Genomic DNA, 18,604 nt, shown 5'->3' with positions numbered 1-18,604 from the left:
AGCATCAAGAGTTGATTTAACTCATCAAGGAAACTCTTTCTACTACATAGGTCATTGTGGAACCCAAACTCATGCTCCTCTACTCTCCATCGGCAAACCTCACTTTAGATTGTAGCACTCAGAACAAGGATTGTGGAAAAGAACTCTCATCTCTCTCAAAGGAAGGTCACAAGTCCGGCTCTAAGTACCACAAGCTTGCCCCTTATGTGAATCACCACTTATATAAGCTCATTCAACTCGACATCATATAGGGCTTTTGTGGTAATGTAATGAAGGCTTTTGGTTCAAGGTAGGATATATCGGTTTATGAAGGTTTCATCTTTCCTTAATCACTTTATTTTCTCATTTCGGCTCACACTTTCTTGACTCTTTGAGTCATTTTCTTCTTCCTAGTGGACTAAAGAGACACACTGTCACTCTTTCTTGTTCATGCCAATCCTTTTTCTCCTTTCTAATCATTCCAAGCCTTTCATCATTGCTTTTTATTGAATCCCTTCATTTTTTTTCTATGTTATTCACGTTCTTTTTGACTTTTTGGCTTTTCTTTCTTTTTCTTTTTGCCTTCCCTTTTCTTCATTTTGTACCTTTTATCACTTTTGTATTCTTCGTCTCTCTCCCCAAACTTATACTTTTGCCAATTGTGCTAAGGAAAGATCGGGTGCCAATAGAAAATCATTTTAGAAAGGATAAAGGCTTGTATCATGGTTATTGAAAGAACAAGGGCTACGGCTCAACGGGGTTGACTAGGGATAACATATTTGGTGGGCTATGGATGCTTTCATGTCTCAATTTGGATCAAGGAGAGCCTATAATCATCTCTCAAGTCGAGCTACACTTAGAATTTTGCCTAAACAAACATTCAGGGCAAGTTCTAGACTTATTGGCATGGGACTTGGACTTGCAAATCAATATCTCCCCTCACAAGCTTTTGGATTGTTAAAGAGATAGAATCGAGGGCCCACAGCAACCCTAGCTAAGATTGAGCAACACAAATGGCTCCAAGAAGCCACTTGATAATTGTTTAGTCAACATAAGAGTCTAAAGGTCACAACTAGCTGTGAGCATGTGATTTTTGCCCTATATGAATTACTCCTACAGAATCCCAAAGAAATAGATTTTTCTTTTAATTATTTGCAATCTTAGGAATTTTTGTGGAATTTTCTTAATTATTTACATTTTTTTTGCATGTTTAATTTTTATTTAAATCATGAAAATACAAAAAATACTCTGCATTTGCATTTAGGATTTATTTTTATATTTTTAGGTTAATTAGTAAATTAGTTATTATATAAAAATGAAAAATCACAAAAGATGACTCACTTTGCATTTTAACCTTTTAATTTTAAATTTTATAGTTTTCTCTTAATTTAGAGGTTTGTCTAATTTTGTAAATGTTAATATAAGTAATTAGTTTAATTTTTGTAAATTATTTTAATTTGAGATTTTAATTTTTGTTTTAATTAATTAAAGAAGAAAAGAAAGAAAAAAGACATTTGAAAATTGAAAAGAAAAAGAAAAGGAAATAACAAAAGGCTGCTTGTTTTTGGGCAATCTGGCGCAGCCCAAATATTTTTCCCCTAAAAACCCGTTCAGATCTAGCCCAAATCACCCCAAACCCGGTCCAGCCTACAGCTTAATCAAAACGATCCCGTTTTGATCCCTCTCATCTGAGCCGTTGATTTCACTTAATTTGACGGACTGGAACTCCTCCCCCTACCCTAATATATATGTCCGAATAACCCTTACCCCCCCTCCAATTCCAAACGGTCTCACTTCACCTTCTCAGAATTAGAACCAAACCCTAGCACCGCCTCCAAAAGCTTCCACCATTTTCACCGGTAACAGACCTCCAAACCCTCCCAAATTTCGACCACACAACCATCACTCACCCCCAACTCTCAAACCACCGATATATCTCCCCAAAACCTCCCCAAAACCTAACCAATTTCGGATCTAAAAGAAAAAGCAGAAGAAAAAGAAAATCTTTCCAAAAAAATCCAAATTTTCCTTGAACGATTAGGGTTAAAATTGGTGTTACCCGTCTGTTCTCAAAAAGGACACACGATTAATGCCAATTTTGGCTCAAAATCAAAGGCGTTGGAAGTCCAGTCAAGTCCGTTGTCCACCCGCCTATTTCTAGGTATTTTTCCGACCATTTTTCTTTCTTTCATTTTTCGTTTTATTCTCATTCTCATCTTCTTCTGTTTCTTTCCTTTTCTTTCTTATTTTTCTATTTTTCAAATCATTTCTGTATGCATGCTAATTGTAGGTTATTTTTAGTCAGCATTTTTTTTAGTTTATTTGATTTTGTTGTTTGATTTCGCTCAAATTCCCTCCTATTTTGTTTTCTTTGGATTCTTGGCTTCAGGAGTTCATATAACTCCGATTGGCCCATTTTCTTGGGTTTTCTGTTGGGTTTTTGAATTACTAATTGGGCTCTGTCAGTAGAAGCCCAAAGAGGGGAAGGGTAAGTGTTGTTTTGTCATGCATAGGGGTTTAGGTTTGGGTTTGGTTTTTGTGTTGTTACCCATAGGCTGATTTTCTCTGAAGGTAATTATCAGCTTGGTAAAGGGTAGTTTCGAGAATTTATTTGAGAGAATCTTTTAAAACTGAATGGGGAAAGTTCCAGGAAAGATGGGCTTGGTTAGTTCAATAATTGGTTTTAAAATTTGAGGTGTTAACTTAAAAGAATAAAATTGGAAAGGGGTAATTTGAAAAACTTGAAAGCATTTCTGCTGCCCTAAAAGGTTTTCTATAAAAGGCATGTTTACTTCATTGCCAAGGCAGATTTTAGAGATTAGAAAGCTGAAAAACTTAGAAACGGCTGAGCATTTTAGATCCTGAAAATATTGAAATTTGCTTGAAATTTGCTCTTTAACTTCCTTTGTTAGTCAGATTCTCTTGAAAACTCGAAAGAATTGTGTTAATCTGGGTTCAAAAATGGTGTAAAACTGACTGTGGGTTGTGCTGTTTGTTGCTGATACACTGCTGCTGTTCTCTTCTTAATCTCAGGCTCATTCTTCTTGTTGTTTGTTGTTGTAACCAGGTACTCACTAGACTTCATTGACATGTGAAATGGAAGGATCTGAAGCTGTTTGATTAAGTTGAAAATCAATGACATATTTGTTTATTAAATGCTATTTCTACAACCATTTGAATCTGTAATTAGTTAATTTTTCTTCATGTGTGTGTTTGCTCATTTTTGTTGCTAGCTTTGAATCTTGTAAGCTTGGATAAGTACTGTAATGTAGCCCGTTGGCCTGTATAGTGACTGGAATACGTCTTAGATATGCGGACTGTTGGATTTATTTAAGTATGAAGAAGTCAGTATAGGAGTTGGAAATTTTGCTTGAATTGCTAAGTGATATATTGGATTTGATTGAGAACCTTCAGTTGAATCCATGTCACCAAGTGTATGTGCATATATTGAAATCATGTTAAGTGTTTGATTGAAAGAATTGAATTTTATTATGTTTTAACAGTTAAATCAATTATGTATGAGTTGTTATAATGTCTAAATGCTGTACATTTCAGAATAGTATTAAGATTGGGCATCAGTTTGTGATGAAAAATGTGTAAGGCGACTTGGGCTGCCATGAGGCAACGTGACTGTTGGGCCTCGAATGGTGCCAGACATAGGCCCAAGTCGAATAGCCCAGTCTCAAGCTAAGACTTTCAGCTTGGGCGTGTTTGTCTCATTTCCCCTGCATAATTTTATTTGAAGAATTACCTGAATCTCAGATGGTCTTGTGACTATTTTAATTCAAGCTCTTGCGGCAGGCCTCACAGCTGGGCCATTGTTTTTAGCCCATTTATGCCTAAACGCCTCTAGTTAACTCTGCTCTTAGTCTAGGCTTCAGGGAGCCCAGCTTTCTTTTGGTATTTTGCTATGTAATCTTGCGAATAGCAATTGGTCCTGCTGCTAGCCTAGGCCCTTCAAATAGCTGAACACCTTTTAATGCCAGTCCTTTAATTATTAGGTTAGTTTGAACATTAGCGTAAAATAAATTCAAATTCCCTTAAGTCTTTTAATTAATTAATGAGCCCTTTTTAAAATTAGGTTGAGGTGTGCCATATTAAATAACACCAATAGTTTATGGCCCTCAAAGATTAGATCAAGAAGCCTTTAAGAATGATTTGAGGTGTGCCATGCCAAATGAAACCCATAATATATTGGCCCTCAAAAATTTAATTCAAGAGTTTAATATTCCTAAAAATCGGGGTAGTGCCGTCAATTGAATTTTCCATGGCCCTCGCAAATGTGTTATAATTTGAACCCTCGTAGTTGCTTTTAAGGCGCGTTTTTAGACTAATGTGAATTTTTGTAACCTTCCCCAACGTTTTTTACTTATTTTNTACTCGGTTGAGCGCCGGTCGCGCTCCTCGGATTTTGGGGCGTGACAGCTATACCCGGCTAAATGTGCATTTGGGGTTCCGTCTGGCAAACTCTTGGGATTTATAGTCAGTTGGAGGGGCATCGAGTTAGACCCAACAAAGATAAAGTCTATTCGGGATTTGCCTCCTCCAAGAACCAAGAAAGAGGTTATGAGCCTGCTGGGAAGGTTGAACTACACTAGCCGATTCATTGCTCAGTTGACTTCTACATGTGAACCCATCTTCAAGCTGTTAAAGAAAGATGCAGCGATTAAATGGACGGATGAGTGTCAAGAAGCCTTTGACAAGATCAAAGAATATCTGTCGAACCCGCCAGTCTTGGTCCCACCTGAACCTGGGAGGCCTATGTTTTTGTATTTGACAGTCTTGGAAAATTCCTTTGGTTGCGTCCTAGGGCAACATGATGTGACCGGAAAGAGAGAGCAGGCAATCCACTATCTGAGCAAGAAGTTTACCAGTTACAAAGCCAAATACACTTTGTTCGAAAGAACTTGCTGCGCTCTAACTTGGGTCGCTCAGAAGCTTAGGCATTACTTGTTGGCCTATACCACTTACCTCATCACCAGGCTGGATCCTTTAATGTACATATTCCAAAAGTCGATGCCCACAGTGAGGTTAGCAAAATGGCAGATCCTGCTCACTGAATTCGACATAGTCTATGTCACCTGTACGGCAATGAAAGCCTAGGATTTAGCGGATCGCCTAGCTGAAAACCCTATCGACCATGAATATCAGCCATTGAGCACTTACTTCCCGGACGAGGAGGTGAATTCAGTTGAGGTAACATCAGAAGACACTAATTCTTGGAAAATGTTCTTCGATGGAGCTGTAAACGCAAAAGGCGTCGGAATTGGGGCAATTTTGATCTCACCCGATGATCAACTCTATCCAGCTACAGCCCGGCTTCGATTTTTCTGCACTTAACAACACTGCCGAGTATGAAGCCTGCATTATGGGTATAAATATGGCAATTGACAAAGATGTCGAAGAGCTGTTAATCATGGGAGACTCGGACTCGATTATCTGACAAGCTCAGGGTGAATGGGAAACCCGGGATGTCAAGATTATTCCATACAGGCAACATATGGAAGATCTTAGCAAGCGGTTCAAGTTATTCGAGTTCAGGTACATTCCTCGTTTTCACAATGAGTTAGCCGATGCACTCGCTACTTTGGCCTCGATGTTGCCGTATCCAGGCAATCTACTTATTGACACGTTGGAGATCCAAATCCGAGAAAGGCATGGTTACTGCAATACGGTTGAGTTGGAATCAAATGTGCAGCCATGGTATCATGATATCAAGAGGTTTCTGAAAATGAAGAATATCCCGAGCAAGCCAATGGAGACCAAAAGAGAACCATTAGAAGGCTTGCCGGCAGTTTCCTCTTCAGCGGCGAGGTCTTGTACAAAAGGACTTCAGATCTCAACTTGTTAAGATGTGTTGACGCCGAAGAGGCTGGAAGAATCATGTATGAGGTGCATGCAGGAGTGTGTGGACCCCACATGAATGGGTACATTTTGGAAAAGAAAATCCTCCGAGCAGGCTATTACTGGATGATTATGGAAAAAGATTGCTACAATTTTGTCCGGGAATGCCATCAGTGTCAGGTGCACGGTGACTTGATTCATGCACCGCCTACAGAACTGCATCCCATGTCAGCACCTCGACCGTTTGTTTCCTGGGGTATGGACGTCATTGGGCCGATCGAGCCAAAAGCTTCAAATGGGCATAGATTCATATTGGTTTCTATCGACTACTTCACAAAGTGGGTTGAAGCAGTTACTCTCAAATCTGTCACTAAGAAAGCGGTGATAGACTTCGTGCACTCCAATATCATCTGTCGTTTTGGTATTCCTGCAACTATCATTACGGATAATGCTGCGAACTTGAATAGTCATTTGATGAGGGAGATATGCGAGCAATTCAAGATCACGCATCGGAACTCCACCCCTTATCGGCCCAAAGCTAATGGTACCATCGAAGCAACAAACAAGAACATCAAGAAGATTCTTAGAAAGATGATCCAAAGTTCCATGCAATGGCATGAAAAGTTGCCGTTTGCATTATTGGGATACTGCACAACTGTGCGCACATCAGTCGGAGCAACTCCGTATCTTTTGGTTTATGGCACTGAAGCCGTAATACCCGTCGAGGTTGAAATTCCATCCCTTCGAATCATTGTTGAAGCTAAAATTAGGGATAGTGAATGGGTCAAAACCTGTCTGGAACAGTTAACCCTGATAGATGAAAAGCGAATGGCCGCAGTCTGCCACGGCCAGTTGTATCAACAAAGAATGGCCCGTGCCTACAACAAGAAAGTGCGACCTAGGAACATCGAAGTAGGGCAACTCATTTTGAGGCATATTATCCCTCACCACCAGGAAGCAAAAGGAAAGTTTGCTCCAAACTGGAAATGTCCATACATTATAAGAAAGTTGCTGCCAAAAGGGGCATTGTACTTGGGAGACATTGAAGGAAATGATCCTGAAACAGCTGTAAATGCAGACGCAGTCAAAAGGTATTATGTCTAGTCTTTCTGCAGCAATAACATTATCCGATTGGGATGACGAAGGCTTTCATTCTCGCTACCCCAAACACTCCAATCCTTTGCTAACCCTTTGAGCCGGTTACCTTTCTTTCAACACCCTCTTTGGAACTTGAAAACGCTTGTAAAAAAAATGTTTCCCTGAACTACGTTCGACTTGATTCCGAAAGGATACGTAGGCAGCCTCTCTCTGGGGTTCAGTCACACCAAAACAAAAATCCAATTTTCCCCAAAAGTGAAACTGGGTAGATGTTATAATGGTTCAGCGATGATCCTGCCTGAACGGTTCCAAAGTTGTAATTCAATCCAAATTCTTTTGACCCAAACCTTGTTCAAGTCCTTCCGATCAAGCGGTGAAAGGTGTTCAAAATCGGAGAACGCAGTTGCTTGAACCCGATGCAATCAAGATAAGAGAAATAAAATGAGAGAGTCTTATTGGTGAAAACCTACGGTCACCGTAAGGCGATGGTGAGCAGAGAAATTGAAATGAGGGAGTCTTGTTAGTGAAACTCGTAAAGAGCACTATAAGGCGACGGTGAGAAGAGAAATGAGAGAGCTCGATTGGCCAAAACCTGCAAAGGGAGCCGTTGATCGAAAAGAAGAAATCCCTCACCACCATTGGCACTGAAAGAGTCCCAGCAAGGTTTCTCGGTTTTAAAACACGGGTCGTAATGGGTTTATGAGAAGTTGAATAGTTGTGCAGATCGGGTATCCAGTCCAAGAAGCATGTCATGTCTATTGAAGTCTGCATGCACTCCAGATAAGTCCTTCTTTCCTCCCCGAAAGGGACACTTCTCTTTAAATTCACTTTCTTGTCCTTTGTTTACTTTTCTTTGAATCCCTTTAGGTCTAACTCTGTTCCGAAACTAATATAAAGAAGAGGTGCCAAGATTGGTTTTACATTCTGCTTAACAATATCCAAATTCAAAGAAAAGCACCCAGCCTCAGCGGGTGCATCACGTCGATCCCGACTGGCCATGATGGCCGATGCTCTGAAGTCAAAATTATTGAAAATGAAAGAAATCCAAAGTCAAGTGCCCATAGAGGCAGAATAAGATGAAAGGGCCAAAGCCCCATATGGGTGAACCGTCATGAGAAATTTTGGAAAGTTGAGTTCCTCGGTTTTAGAAGAAAGATCAATCTTCCGAAAGCCAGCAAGCAATAGAGATTCTCATCAAAAGAGTTGGGCCGAGATCAAGTGATCAAAAACAATCAAGGCCACAAAACCAGCCACCATTTCAAACTAACAATTGTTCTTTGTTTGGAAACCTGAAACAGGTGCAATTCAAAGCAACCATGCAAGAAGCAGGTGCAGCCAAAAGAAACTGTGCAAGGGCTAAAAACAGCATTGCAGCAACGATCCATAAAGGGAAGTCCCCTCCAAACTCTTTCTTGCATTTACTCATTCCATGAAATAAAAAGAGAGAAGAAAAAAATGAAAAAAAGAGATAAAAAGAAAAATTCAGAAAAAATGGTAGCTTAGGACCCCCAATCTCTATTTTTACGCTTTTGTTAACATAGGGTCACCACTCCCTAGTTGAGATTATTTTAGACATAGGGTCTCCACTCCCTAGTCGCCTTTCGCCAACATAGGGTCTCCACTCCCTAGTCGAGATTATTTTAGACATAGGGTCTCCACTCCCTAGTTGAGATTATTTTAGACATAGGGTCTCCACTCCCTAGTCGCCTTTTGCCAACATAGGGCCTCCACTACCTAGTCGCCTTTTGCCAACATAGGATCTCCATTCCCTAGTTGAGTTTATTTTAGACATAGGGTCTCCACTCCCTAGTCGCCTTTTCCAACATAGGGTCTCCGCTCCCTAGTTGAGATTATTTTAGACATAGGGTCTCCACTCCCTAGTCGCTTTTCCAACATAGGGTGTCCACTCCCTAGTTGACTTTTAGTATAGATATAGGGCTCCACTCCCCAATCCCTTTTTCCCAAGGTTACACAATCTTGATTTTATTGCTTTCAATAAAGAAATAGTTTAGATTTTTGTTACAAATAACTCACAAAATTTTCCTAGTGAAAACTGGGGCAGAAAAATTTCGTTCGTTTGTTTGTTTTGGTGCCTGAATAGGTTTTCACCATGAGGCACAAGGTTTGAGATGACCAAAAGAAGAAGTCTCAACCCAAATAAAAGAAAGAAGAAACAAAAAAAGAAGTTGAACTCAAGGTCCGGAAGCGGGGAAAAGATGCAGACTGCTCCAAATTTGATTGAAGTCACAAGCTTTCGCATGTCCCGTCTTGATCCAAACGCTGAAGAATGAACCAGCAGCTGCAGCTAACGAGCATCAAGATTCAGATCAGAGTCTGCGGGAAGAACCATCCATGACTCAAGATCAAGCTTCCGAGGATTTATAGATAGGAATCTTGTAACTCGTAGTTGAAAAGATTAACTAGTTTAGCTTCCTGGTAGTCCCAGCTACCGAAACTTCCAGCACTATACTGACCTAATTCTTTTATAGCCAAGGATATGTAGGCAACCCCTGAAGCAATGTTCGATCAGGCTTTTTCAAAAAATGCTTCTCATGGAGTTTCAAACGGCCAAAATCCCTCATAATTGCTCATTTTATCTTTGACCGAAAGCCCTTCGTGTCTCCGAGAAAAGAGGGGCAACTGTGAGCATGTGATTTTTGCTCTATATGAATTACTCCTACAGAATCCCAAAGAAATAGATTTTTCTTTTAATTATTTGCCATTTTAGGAATTTTTATGGTATTTTCTTAATTATATGCATTTTTCTGTGCATGTTTAATTTTTATATAAATCATGAAAATACAAAAAATACTATGCATTTGCATTTAGGATTTATTTTTACATTTTTAGGTTAATTAGTAAATTAGTTGTTATATAAAAATAAAAAATCACGAAAAATGACTCGCTTTGCATTTTAGCCTTTTAATTTTAAATTTTATAGTTTTTCTCTTAATTTAGAGGTTTGTCTAATTTTGTAAATGTTAGGATAAGTAATTAGTTTAATTTTTGTAAATTATTTTTATTTGAGATTTTAATTTTTGTTTTAATTAATTAAAGAAGAAAAGGAAGGAAAAAAAACATTTGAAAATTGAAAAGAAAAAGAAAAGGAAATAACAAAAGGCTGCTTGTTTTTGGGCCAATCTGGCACAGCCCAAATATTTTTCCCCCAAAACCCATTCAGATCCGGCCCAATTCACCCCAAACCCGATCCAGCCTACAGCTTAATCAAACGACCCCGTTTTGATCCCTCTCATCTGAGCCATTGATTTCACATAATCCGACGGAATAGAACTCCTCACCCTACCTTAATATATATGTCCGAATAACAGTTACCCCCCCCCCCAATTCCAAATGGTCTCACTTCACCTTCTCAGAATTAGAACCAAACGCTAGCGCTGCCTCCAAAAGCTTCCGCCATTTTCACCGGCAACAGACCTCCAAACCCTCCCAAAGTTCGACCACACAACCATCACTCACCCCCAAATCTCAAACCACCGATATATCTTCCCAAAACCTCACCAAACCTAACCAATTTCAAATCTAAAAGAAAAAGCAGAAGAAAAAGAAAATCTTTCCAAAAAAATCCGAATTTTCCTTGAACGATTAGGGTTAAAATTGGTGTTACCCATCTGTCCTTAAAAAGGACACACGATTAATGCCAATTTTGGCTCAAAATCGAAGGCGTTGGAAGTCCAGTCAAGTCCGTTGTCCACCCGCCTATTTCTAGGTATTTTTCCGGCCATTTTTCTTTCTTTTTTTTTGTTTTATTCTCATTCTCATCTTCTTCTGTTTCTTTCCTTTTCTTTCTTATTTTTCTGTTTTTCAAATCATTTCTGTATGCATGCTAATTGTAGGTTATTTTTAGTCAATATTCTTTTTAGTTTATTTGATTTTGTTGTTTGATTTCGCTCAAATTCCCTCCTATTTTGTTTTCTTTGGATTCTTGGCTTCAGGAGTTCATATAACTCCGATTGGCCCATTTTCTTGGGTTTTCTGTTGGGTTTTTGAATTACTGATTGGGCTCTGTCAGCAGAAGCCCAGAGAGGGGAAGGGTAAGTGTTGTTTTGCCAGGCATAGGGGTTTAGGTTTGGGTTTGGTTTTTGGGTTGTTTCTACCCATAGACTGATTTTCTCTGAAGGTAATTATCAGCTTGGTAAAGGGTAGTTTAGGGAATTTATTTGAGAGAATATTTTAAAACTGAATGGGAAAAGTTCCAGGAAAGAGGGGCTTGGGTTAGTTCAGTAATTGGTTTTATAATTTGAGGTGTTAACTTGAAAGAATGAAATTGGGAAGGGGTAATTTGGAAAACTTGAAAGCATTTCTACTTCCCTAAAAGGTTTTCTATAAAAGGCATGTTTACTTCATTGCCAAGGAAGACTTTAGAGATTAGAAAGCTGAAAAACTTAGAAACGGCTGAGCATTTTAGATCCTGAAAATATTGAAATTTGCTCGAAATTTGCTTGGTTTTGCTCTTTAACTTCCTTTGTTAGTCAGATTCTTTTGAAAACTCGAAAGAATTGTGTTAATCTGGGTTCAAAAATGGTGTAAAACTGACTGTGGGTTGTATTGTTTGTTGCTGATACACTGCTACTGTTCTCTTCTTAATCTCGGGCTCATTCTTCTTCTTGTTTGTTACTGTAACCAGGTACTCACTAGACTTCATTGACATGTGAAATGGAAGGATCTGAAGCTATTTGATTAAGTTAAAAATCAATGACATATTTGTTTATTAAATGCTATTTCTACAACCATTTGAATCTGTAATTAGTTAATTTTTCTTCATGTGTATGTTTGTTCATTTTTGGTTCTAGCTTTGAATCTTGTAAGCTTGGATAAGTACTGTAACGTAGCCCGTTGACCTGTAATGTGACTGGAGTACTGCTTAGATATGCAGACTGTTGGATTTATTTAAGTATGAAGAAGTCAGTATAGGAGTTGGAAATTTTGCTTGAATTGCTAAGTGATATATTGGATTTGATTGAGAACCTTCAGTTGAATCCATGTCACCAAGTGTATGTGCATATGTTGAAATCATGTTAAGTGTTTGATTGAAAGAATTGAATTTTATTATGTATTAAAAGGGAAATCAATTATGTATGAGCTGTTATAATGTCTAAATGCTGTATATTTCAGAATAGTATTAAGATTGGGCATCAGTTTGTGATGAAAAATGTGTAAGGCGACTTGAGCTGCCATGAGGCAACGTGACTGTTGGGCCTCGAATGGTGCCAGACATAGGCCCAAGTCGAATAGCCCAGTCTCAAGCTATGCCTTTCAGCTTGGGCGTGTTTGTCTCATTTCCCCTGCATAATTTTATTTGAAGAATTACCTGAATCTCAGATGTTCTTGTGACTATTTTAATTCAAGCTCTTGCAGAAGGCCCCACAGCTGGGCCATTGTTTTAGCCAATTCATGCCTAAACGCCTCTAGTTAACTCTGCTCTCAGTATGGGCTTCATGGGAGCCCAACTTTCTTTTGGTATTTTGCTATGTAATCTTGTAAATGGCAATTGGGCCTGCTGCTAGTCTAGGCCCTTCAAATAACTGAACACCTGATTTAATATAATGCCAGTCCTTTAATTATTAGGTTAGTTTGAACATTAGCCTAAAATAAATTCAAATTCCCTTAAGTCTTTTAATTAATTAATCTGCCCTTTTTAAAATTAGGTTGAGGTGTGCCATATTAAATAACGCCAATAGTTTATGGCCCTCAAAGATTAGATCAAGAAGCCTTTAAGAATGTTCGAGGTGTGCCATGCCAAATAAAACCCATAATATAATTGTCCCTCACAAATTTAATTCAAGAGTTTAATATTCCTAAAATCGGGGTGTGCCGTAAATTGAATTTTCCATGGCCCTCGCAAATGTTGTTATTAATTTGAACCCTCGTAGTTGCTTTAGACACGTTCTTTCAATTGATTTCCTTTTAATTACTAAACTCAGGTGCACATTTCATGTGATCCAAATTCATTTCCTAACGATGTTAAATAGAACGTGTCGCGAACCACGGGTGCATTTCATGTGGCGTGGTTCAAGGCATGTTTTAAATAACGTTGAATCTTCCTAAAATAATTAAAAACGGTTAATAAGCTAAAAATGCACCATAGGCTAAAACACGTAATAAATCGGATAACTGCCAATTGTAATAGTTTAAGAGACCGTGCTAGAACCACGAAACCCGGGAATGCCTAACACCTTCTCCCGGGTTAACAGAATTCCTTATCTAGAATTTCTGGTTCGCAGACTTTAAAAAATAAAAGTCAAATTTCCTCGATTTGGGATTTTAAAATATACCGGTGACTTGGGACACCAAATAAACTATCCCAAGTGGCGACTCTGATTAAATAAAATAATCCCATTTCGAATAATGTCACTTTAATTGGAAAAACTCCCTTATACCCTCTCGGGTGGTATAAAGGAGGTGTGCACTAGCAACATTCCTTGCAAATCAATTTGTTTCTAACCATAAGGTCAAGGATAAATGTGGTAGGCCCAAGTGAAGCTTTGCCTGAGTCACTTTTATTCATTACTACTATTTACACAAAAACAAAAGAAAAACGGACTCAAACCCTTAAGAAGGTTGTCACGCCATCCATCATCGGGAAGAGCTACCCAGTTCACACAAATTCCACCTTTGCAAGGAACCGTGGCATTAAGAAAACCAAAAGCTTATTGATCACGAAAAATTATAAAAGTAAGAAGCTACAAATTGAAAAAGAGACTACTGAATGAAATAAGAAGCTATGCTATTAAGGAAAATTTCAAAAGAAGTTATAAAGTAAAATACGGAAAGTAAACTGAATATGTACAATAGGGGATTGAGACGAATATACATAAAAGGGGAATGAATATATACATGGAAAGGTAACTTTATATACATACCGAATTGAAAAATAACAAAAGTGAATAATGAATGGTAAAGTTATCTACATACCAAAAGTGAGAAATAACAATAACGAAAAATAAGTATCATATTTACATTCCATTCATCAAATCAAAAATAGGACCACCCCCCAAATAAAGACTAGCATTGCCCTTAATTCTAAAAGTAAAAATAAGATCAAAGAGGGGTTAGAGAGTAAAGAAAACTTCCTATGGTTCCTTTGTCTGCATGGGGTCACTGGCTGGGTTCTGTGGTTGGACATAGTCACCTCCCTCAAGGTCCTCCAGCTCAATCTCCAAGTCATCAGCCTGGGGAATCACCCCTCTCCTCACGGGCTCTCTATCATCCTCCTGCTCTGGTGCCTGTTGATCACAACCAACTCAGCACCACTAAAAAGTAGCGAGAGAGGGTCGCAATAGCTTTTAGCCAATTTTGGGTCGGGATCGAATCCACAGAGAGCTAGGATTGGAATCGAGTATCTATCTAGTTTAGGATTGCGTATGTGCTCTTAATAGGTCTTTTATTCATTTTTGGTTTTTCTTTATATTCTACTATCATCAAACTACAAATTATAATTGTAACTAATTAGACTAAGAGTAAAATTGCTACAAGTTGTATCTAATGGTTTAAAAGGCACTAGGGTAGTGACTTTCACCTAGGTGGCTAATTGACGGGTAATTGCATCTAAGGCACGATTGACATGATTGGGGAAATATGTTATAACCGTTGCTCGATACTACCCACTCTACACCTCTCGGTAGAAAGAGTGGTTTTGCCCAATTGACTCTCTCAAGACCAATTAGGTATGCATATTTGCCCAAGCAACTAGGGTTCAAGTCGTGTAATTACACTCTCGAGGTTTAACCCTTTAATTGAGACTATCAAATCTCTTGAGTCCATCCCAATTCCTTGTTGAGTCAAGTTTGGAGACTTAGGCTCTCTTTCTCAAGAAGAGCCTAAGTCAACTTAGCACAAACTAGTGTTTGCAACCACTAATTCAAAAATTAAACCATAAAATTTACTCAAATAACAAACACCCATAATCAATCTAACCTTAAACCACAACACCCATCAATTACCCACACTACGGTTGAGCCACAACCCTAGCTAATGGGTTTATCTACTCATGCATGAAGATAAAATCAGAGAAAAAGATGAAGAGAAAGACATATTAATTAATTACTAAAGTAAATACAAAATTTCAATGATTAAAACTGTGTAAAGATGCCAAAAATGGCTAAGAAATATCGTCTCACGAGCGCAACTACAATATTGTAATATCTGATACCCTAAAAATGGAAAAAGGTTCTATTTATACTAACCTGGAAAAACTGGACAAAAATGCCCCTGCAGGGTCAGTGCGGACCGCACAAAATGGTGTGCGGCCGCACAGGCTCTTGACTCTGAAAAATCAACTCTCTGAACCCAGGTTCTGCGGTTCGTGCAGAAGGACTGCGGACGCGGAGGAATCTAGCGCGGTCCGCACAAACACGACCGCAGACCGCACAGGCTTGAACCTTGGCACTTGACATCTCTCTGACGTTTGCTTCCGCGGACCGCATAAAATGGTAGTGCGGCCACGGTGTCTTCAGTGCGAGCTGCACAATATCTACTGCGGCCGCACTGCTTTGATGCCTTAATATCCAGGTCTCTGAATCTCCTTAGTGCGGACCGCACAAAGTGTAATGCGGCCGCACTAGGCCTGTTTGTCCTGAGTTGTCTTGTCTTTTGTACTTGTGCAGGTTCACTCCTTTTGAGCCAATCTTTGACATTTCGTCACTTTGTTGATCAAACCTGCAATCAAGCACAACTTATGAGCCTTTTGGGACTATTTTATAAAAATTTATAATCAAAGCGTAAGCAAGAAGGAGCATGAAACACGTCAAAATCCCTAGTTATTAACTCCCCCAAACTTAAGCTTTTGCTTGTCCTCAAGCAAACAAAATAAGACCCACCCCTTGAGGGAAAATCCAAGAATTTTCAGCTATCCTAAAGTAACCTCAACTAGCATCAATTGGGACTAACAATTTCCCTCAAAACAAATGAATCATTAACAACATTTAACCTTTGAAAAACCATGGATCAAGTGTGACACAAGAGAATCAAGAGTTGACTCATTATATCAAAGAACTCTCTCAATTACTTTGGTCATTGTGGAACCCAAACTCACACTTCCTCAACTCTCCCTAAGCAAATCTCACCTTTTATAATATTGGCACACAAACCGATGTTAATGGGAATTCACTCATCTCTCTCAAGAAAAGGTCACAAGTCCGGTTCTAAGTACCATATGCTTGCCCCTTATATAAGTATCCACTAATGTATACTTCATTCGACTCAAGATCATATAGGGCTTTTGTGGAGTCACTGTGAAGGCTTTTGGTTTAGGGTAGGACAAGTTTTTGTTCAAGTGGGTTCCATCTTCCCTTAAGCACCTCTTTTGATTCATTTCGCACAATTTCACCTGACTCTTTGAGTCATTTCACTTCTTTCTAAGGGGTTAGAGAGACATATTTTCACTCTTTCTTATACATTTCAAACCTTTTCTCCTTTTTCAACTTTCCACACCTTTCTTTCTTTACTTTTCTTGAATCCCTTTGTAGTCTTTTTCACCTTTTTGTCTTTTTGCTTTTCTTTCTTTTTCATTGCCCTTTCTTTTCTTCACTTTTGTGCCTTTTTACCACTTTGTTGCAATCCTTGTCTCTCCCCCCAAACTTATACTTTTGCCATGTGCTAAAGGAAAAATTTGGGTGCCAAGAGAGGGTATAGGCTTGTATCATGGTTCTTGAAAGAAAAAGGTCTAAGTCTCAAAAGGGGTGACTAGGGATCTTATCAATGGTAGGCTATGGAATTGTTTAATCTATCATTTGAATCAAGGAGAGCCTATAATCACATCTCAAGTCAAAATTCACTTAGGATTTTGCCTCAACAAACATTTAGGGCAAGTTCTAGACCAATGGCTCGGGACATGGACTCGCAGTTCAATTACTCACCACACAAGCAAAGGGATTGCTAAAGACATAGAGTCGGGGGCCCACAACGACCTTAGATACGATTTGAGCACACAATGGCCCCGAAAAACCACTTGATGATTATCGATCAACACAAGAGTCTCAAGGTCACGACTTTCACCATCCTAAACACAACAATTTGTTTTTGACCATAAGATCAAAGGAAATTGTGCTAGGCCCAAGTGAAGCTTTGCTTGAGGTACCCTTAACTACAAACTACTAAAAATAAAAAAAAATAAAAAAACAGACTCAAACCCTTAAGAAGGTTGTTACGCCATCTATCATTGGGAAGAGCCACCCGGTTCACACAACACTCCATCTTTGGAAAGAACCGTGGCATTAAGAAAACCAAAGGCTTATTGCAAATTTCAAAAACAAGAAGCTACGAATCACAAATAAGAAGCTAAAAACAAATTTTTTTTGCGGAAAATAGAATAAATATATACAAGAGGGGATTTGAATATACAATAGACGGGATGTATATATACAATAAAATGTAACTTTATATACAGACCAAAAGTGAAATAAAAGTGCGATAATATCAAATTATATACAGATCAAATGTGAAAAGTCAAGAAATCATAAAAATATCAATATATACAGTCATCCAAAATGTAGGGCTCACCCCCTCAAATGAAAGTTGGCATTGTCCCCAGTGCCAACTAGTCTAAATAAGCACCAGAAGATATAGAAAAATGATATAGAGGACTCCCTAAGCCGTGTCTGTCTGCATAGGATCATGGGTGGTCCCTGTATCCTTTGTGTGCTTGGGAACCTCAGACTGGTCCCCGGTGGTCTGCTCCTCAGCTACTAGAACCTAGGCCTGGACCTCGACAGGCTGTGGAACTGGTACATCCTGTGGCTGAATGGAGGAGGTCTCCGGTGGGTCTGCCAACTGGATGATAGCATCATCTGCTCTAGGGATCATCCTCCTCCTCTTCGGAGGCCTCTGGGTCTGCTCCGGCTGTGGATGAGCTGCAGGGGCTGGATCATCAAGCAACAAGTCCAAAGGCAGTTGGTCTGCCTTCAGTCTATCAACATCTGCTCGCAGCTCCTTCACGGACTCCTTTGAGGCCCATGTCTTCCGCAGCTTCCTATGCTCCTTAGCAAGCTCCTTAAAAGCCTTGCTATGTGAATCCACTGCCTTTGTGAGCACAACCTGAATGCCGAGGATCTTCTTCTGGTTCTCAAGTATCTCTTTGAGCGCATCCTCAATCGACTGGGGTACCTGTGGGGCTGGGAGAGCTGACTGAGCCTCTACAGTAGTAGTCAATGTGGACAACTTTGATGAGGTAGTCTGCATCCAGTTGTTTATACTCAGCAGGGCCTGGCTCAGCCGATGGGCAGTGATGGGATGGGCCCGGCTAGATGGGATCTCCGGGCCTGCTGATGTGGAAGGGCTAAGAGGAATGGCTGAAGATGTGGAAGGTCTGGGAGGCATATCAGCAGAAATGGAGGTAGGCTTAGTAGGGACCTCTACCACAACTAGCTCTTCATACTGGCCAGTTGGGGCAGAAGTAGGGGCTTTGTAGTTCTTGTCCTTGGGGTTGTCATTCCCCTTCAAGCTATACCAGGAAAACGGGGTTGTCGCCTTGACCTTGACGTCGTAGGGCTTCTTGTCCACCTCCAAGTCCTGAAAGTACATAGTGAGGGTGCTAGGGAAAGGGTAGTTTCGGTCATGCTCTGCTCCCACTAACGAGATAAAGCGGGACATCACATTCCCCACATTTATGGGGTATCCCGCCATAATCGAAGCAACCAAAACAGCCCGGTGGAGAGGAAGAGTCTGG

Source organism: Nicotiana attenuata, unplaced genomic scaffold (assembly GCF_001879085.1).
Source record: "Nicotiana attenuata strain UT unplaced genomic scaffold, NIATTr2, whole genome shotgun sequence".
NCBI lineage: Eukaryota > Viridiplantae > Streptophyta > Magnoliopsida > Solanales > Solanaceae > Nicotiana > Nicotiana attenuata.
This window is presented reverse-complemented; position numbering follows the sequence as displayed.